This window comes from Nicotiana tabacum, chromosome 19 (assembly GCF_000715075.1).
Source record: "Nicotiana tabacum cultivar K326 chromosome 19, ASM71507v2, whole genome shotgun sequence".
In the NCBI taxonomy this organism is placed as follows: domain Eukaryota; kingdom Viridiplantae; phylum Streptophyta; class Magnoliopsida; order Solanales; family Solanaceae; genus Nicotiana; species Nicotiana tabacum.
This window is the reverse complement of record NC_134098.1, coordinates 112,938,693-112,944,692: the sequence shown is the minus strand read 5'-3', so window position 1 is coordinate 112,944,692 and position 6,000 is coordinate 112,938,693.

Here is a 6,000-nt window from a genome sequence, read left to right as displayed (position 1 = left end):
TAAGTATAGACGTCTTCATACCGATCCGCAAGACTCTACGAAACATGCTCATGGCTGGTGAGACCTATGTAACCTAGGCTCTGATACCAACTTGTCACGACCCAAATTCTCACCCAATCGTGATGGTGCCTATCTCAATACTAGACAAGCCGACAATCTCAATAAACCACCATATCATTTAATTTTAAAAACATAATGATTAAATTCAGTGGAAGAAAATTCACAAATACATATATAAACACTCCCAAAATTCGGTGTCACTGAGTACATGAGCATCTAATATGAATAAAAATCTGGAAAATACGGTCCATAATAGTCTGAGACCAAATGCAGTAAATAAGGAGATAGGGAAGGAGAGGCAAGGTCTACAAAACATGACATCTAACTCTGAATCTCCGAAAAATCAGTCATGCGAAAGAAATCAACACCCGCTATGGCCGGGAACACCTGAATCTGCACACGAAGTGCAAGGTGTAGTATGAGTACAACCAACTCAGTAAGTAACAATAATAAATAAGGAACTGAAGATAGTGACAAGCTACACAATTATAGTTCACTTTCAGTAATTCCAACAAAGAATAGACATGCTTTCAAATCCAACAGTTTAAGTCAAATCAATTTTATACAGTTCAAGTTCATGTATTCCGGATATAAAATCTTTCAGAAAACTTTACCACAATAACAGATAGCAACTAAGTGCAACAACAAATGAAAAGCAAGTACAACCTCTCAGGGCAAGAGGGTTTTCTAAATTTTCCAACTTGATTCAGCCAATAAATGATAAAAATAACTATGGATTCGGGTAATTTAACCAATATTGAGTTAAGAATACTTACCCCGTTGTTTCCTCTAAAAATCTCCCAAAAATCGCCTATTTCCGAGCTCCAATCCATCAAAAATAGAAAATGGGAGAACTTAAACTCTCTGCCCAGTCATTTGCTCTACGCGATCACGAACAATCACACGCGATCGCGAAGAAAAGTTTTCCACTACCCAGGTTTAACCCTACACAATCACGAACAATCATACGCGATCACAATGCACAAGATTCCATCTCTATACGATCGCATCCCTCGTGGCCCAGCTTTCTCTCAAGTTTCCCTTATGCGTTCGCGTAGCATAGACTGGCCCAACCTACGCGATCGCGGTCGACCTCATGCGATCGCGAAGAACAAAATCAACACTACCTCAACTAATCCTACGCGATCGCGTCCCAATCTTCGCGATCGCAAAGAAGGTCTGAAACACCAGCAAACAGCAACTACCAGCAGTGCCAAAATGAAGGAAAATAATCCGAATACCATCCGAAACACGCCCGACCCCCTCGGGACCCCAGCCAAATATACCAACAAGTACTAAAATATCATATGAACTTAGTCGAGTCTTCAACTCACATCCAACAACACTAAAAACACGAATCACACAAAGATTCAAGCATAATGAACTTTAAAACTTTCAATTTCTACAAACGACGTCGGAACCTAACAAATCACGTCCGATTGACCTCAAATTTTGCACACAAGTCATAAATAACATAACGAAGGTATTCAATTTTTAGAATCGGATTTCGACCCCGATATCAAAAAGTCAACCCCCTGGTCAAACTTTTCGAGAAATTCAATTTTCGTCATTTCAAGCCTAATTCCTCTACCGACCTCCAAATAATTTTTCGGACATGCTCCTAAGTCCAAAATTACCATACGGAGCTATTGAAATCATCGAAATTAAATTCCAAGGTCGTTTACATATAAATAAATATCCGATTAATTTTTTCAACTTAAGTTTTCAATTATGAGACTAAGTGTCTTGTTTCACTCCGAATTCCATCCGGACCTGAACCAACTAACTGAAGGCAACGATCTCATTTGTTACCGGAGAGAATGATATTCATAAAGATAAAATAAATGTCTGTCACCTGGTAGCATTTAATGAAGAATATTCTATAGCATTTAGTATACTGCCCGTTACAAATATGGCATTCATGTCCGCCGTTACACATTCTTCAATGGCCCTCATAATTGACATTAAAGAGGGGCTTGATCCTAGTACCTTATTCTCTAGGTACAACTATAAATAATGAGCTCTACTATCATTGTAAAGGACACGAATTTTCTGGCAAACTTACGCTATACTCTATTAAAAGCTTAATATAATCTTATCTTCTTGCTTTTAGATTTTATTATTGTTGTGCCCGGTAGCCCCGCTCCCGGAACTATTATTTTTGTTATTTCGTCTCCATCTCAAGGCTAAGTATTGCATATTTATATAATTCATCTATCATTTCAGGATCAAATTAATTCACTTGTCTAGAAACCACGCATAAATTCAACTATACTATTTTACGGGTAAACAGTTTGGCGCCCACCGTGGGGCCTAGACAGTTGTGTGATTAAGTTGGTCCTTGCCTCTTTTACTAATGTGTCTTGATTATTTGTTCTTAGCAAAATCCATAAAAAAATGGCAGATAATAGTGTTAGCAACACACATAATCTTGAGGCCCAAGGAAACCAGCCTCGGCATGAGGATTCAATCAGTGATACCCGCAGCGAGGGAACGAGGCCACACCAGTCCATGGCAGACAGTATTCGCAATATGTTCGGGAGGCGACTCCTGATGATGCTGAAGAGGAGCATATCGTTGAAGCGGTAAGGGTCCTGCAGGAGAAACAAGAGGCCATTCTCGGCCATCTCACACAGCAGGATAAGGTTATGACAGAACTAAACCAGGTGTTATCAGGTGCTTCCAATAACGTGAACGGACGAGGTCCAGTTCCTCCCGGTGCTCCCGCAAATCAAACAATGCAGAGGGTAGACAACAACACCCCGAGGGGTGAGGTTGTCTTCGATGGGGCCGGGGGGAGATGATACGGTCACAACAACGAGAGCAATCCATTCAAAAGCGAACTCATACGGTTTATAAAGGAAGTGAACGCCCGCATGGACCAAATCCTGGGTGCACCACAGGTGCTGAAAGGACCGAACTCTAAGAAGTACTCAATTGTTGTACAAACCGAGCGCGACACCAGAATTGATCCCGAAGCGATTTAAAATGACCGACGTGCCGAAATATGATGGGACTTCAGACCCTCAGAAGCATATCACCACTTATACGATGGCGGTGAAGGGGAACGATTTAGCTCCCCACGAGATCGAATCAGTTTTGCTAAAGAAATTCGGAGAGACTCTCACGAGGGGAGCCTTGATGTAGTATTCGCTGTTGCCTGAGCATTCCATAGATTCCTTTGAGATGCTCACGGATTCTTTCATTAAGGCCCATGCCGGAGCCAGAAAGGTGCAGGCCCGAAAGGCCGATATTTTCCAAATTGCACAAGGAGAGTTTCTGTTGCTGCGGGAATTCGTGACCCGGTTCTAGAAGAAAAGGATGTTACTCCCAGCTGTTCCGGATAAATGGGCGGTTGAAGCATTCACCAAGGGTTTGAATCCGAGAAGTTCCGATGCTTCCCGAAAGTTGAAGGAAAGCTTGCTCAAGTTCCAAGTGACGACTTGGGCGTATGTTCACAACTGTTACGAGTCAAATATAAGGATTGAGGATGATCAGCTCGTCTTCCCGACGTAGGCTAAAGGTAGGGAGAAGAATAAAGAGAAATGAAAAGATGATTTCGACACAGATAGATGGTCTTCGATGAGCCAGTTTTTTCCCTATGAACGGGCCGAAGGACGCGGCAGAGGTTTCCGGTCGGCAGACAAGTTCGTTACTGATAGAAGAATTGATCGTGACCGGAACAACAGTTCATTACAGGACAAGGAAACGTTAGGTTCTCGAGATCCTTCCTACACCAGACTATCAGAATACAAAGTGTAGTAGAGTTGGTATCGGCTATGAGGAACATTAAAGAAGCACGGTTCCTAAAGCCGATGAGGTCCGATCCCAGCCAGAGGGACCATAATTTGTGGTGCGAATACCACAGGACAAACGACCACCGGACTGGGGACTGCCGACATATGTGTGAAGATGTGGAGACACTACTGAAAAATGGCCATCTCAAGTAATTCTTATGTGGTCGGGCCAAAAACAATTACGGTCGCAACCGTGATAACATGGAGCCCTCAAAAGCAGAAAAAGATCCCTCGCGCCAGACAATCAACATGATTTTCGGGGGGAACGAGATTAACGGGATTACTTTCCCAGCAGCAAAAAAGATGAAGGTATCAGTAACCCACAGCAAGAGGCTCCGGGAAGTCGCTGAAGATGAAATCACTTTCGTGGAGAAAGATGCAGATGGATTGTTACTACCGCATAACGACGCACTAGTAATTTCTTTAAATGTATTAGATTTTAAAATCAAACATATTCTGGTGGATCCAGGGAGTTCGGCCAATATTATACAATAGAGGGTATTGGAACAAGCCAAACTTACCGGAAGCATCATTCCGGCCACGAAACTCCTCATCGGGTTCAACCTCGCAAGCATGACCCAAAAAGAGTTCTTGCTGCCCACAAATGCCGAGGGGGTGATGAAGACGACCCTTTTCGAGGTTGTAGATGGTGATATGGGCTACAACATTATCCTAGGAAGACTGTGGTTGCACGAGATAAAAGTTGTACCATCGACATATCATAAGTTGCTAAAATTCCTAACTCCCAAGGGGATTAAACAGATAAAAGGCGATCAACCGGCGGCAAGGGAGATGAATGCTATTTCTGTCTCTAGTAGCAAAGGGAAGGAGCATACGGCATAGCAATTACAGGAGCCGGAGCCTACTCCTAAATCAAGTTAAGTCAACCAGGGGGGAAAAGTGTCAGAATCTTATCAGGTGCCAAGATATTTCCAGGTACCATAAGAGATGAACGCAACGAAGTCCACAACCTAAGAGCTTGAGCAAGTCGCATTGTTCGAAAAGTTCTTGGAGAGGAAATTCCACCTGGGGACAGGACTGCACCCCGAGCTCAGGTATGGAATTATTGAATTTCTTAAATTTAATGCCGATTGTTTTGCATAGTCGCATGAGGATATGACAGGGACAGAAGTGGCCGTACAAAAGCTATGGATAGATCCTAGCATCCCTACGGTAAGACAAAAGAAACGTCCTATTGCCGAGGCCAGAAATAAATTCGTCAAAGAAGAGGTAACTCGACCACTCGATATCGGTTCGATCCAAGAGGTAAAGTATCCAGACTGGCTAGCTAACGTAGTAGTAGTTCGTAAGAAGAACAATAAATTTCGCATGTGCGTAGACTATAAGGACTTGAATAAGGCGTGCCTAAAGGACTCGTTCCCACTACCAAACATCGATCAAATGATTAATGCAACGGCTGGGCACGAGTTAATGAGTTTCCTCGATGCTTACTAAGGGTACAACCAAATTAAGATGAACCCGGAGGATCAGAAAAAAACTTTGTTCATAACGAATTTCGGCACATCGTGCTAAAATATGATGCCCTTCGGGCTAAAGAACGCCGGAGCCATTTATCAACGGCTCGTAAACAAGATGTTTGAAAAGCAGAGAGGGAAAACAATGGAAGTTTATATAGACGATATGCTTTTTAAGTCTTTGAATGCAGGTGATCATCTTAAACACTTGCAAGAAACTTTTGACATCCTAAGGAAGCATAACATGAAGCTTAACCCCGAGAAGTGCGCATTCGGGGTCAGCTCCGGCAAGTTTCTAGGATTTCTATTGTTATAAAGGGGGATTGAGTTTAACCCGATAAAATCAAAGCCATCGAAGACATCCCGGACCAGCTATCAAGTGTAAAAGAGGTTCAAAGGCTTACAAGGAGATTGGCCGCTTTGAGCAGGCTCATTTTCCGGTCATCACAGAAATGCCACTGTTACTTCGCGCTGCTCAAAAAGAAGAACGACTTCGAATGGACCCCGAAATGCCAGCAGGCTTTGAGGGATTTAAAAAGGTACTTGTCAAGCCCTCCGTTACTATCAAAGCCGGAGGAAGGCAAAAAATTATTAATCTACTTAGCAGTCTCGGAGGTAGCGGTAAGCGTCGTTTTAGTCCATGAGGACGAAGGTACACAATCTCTCAT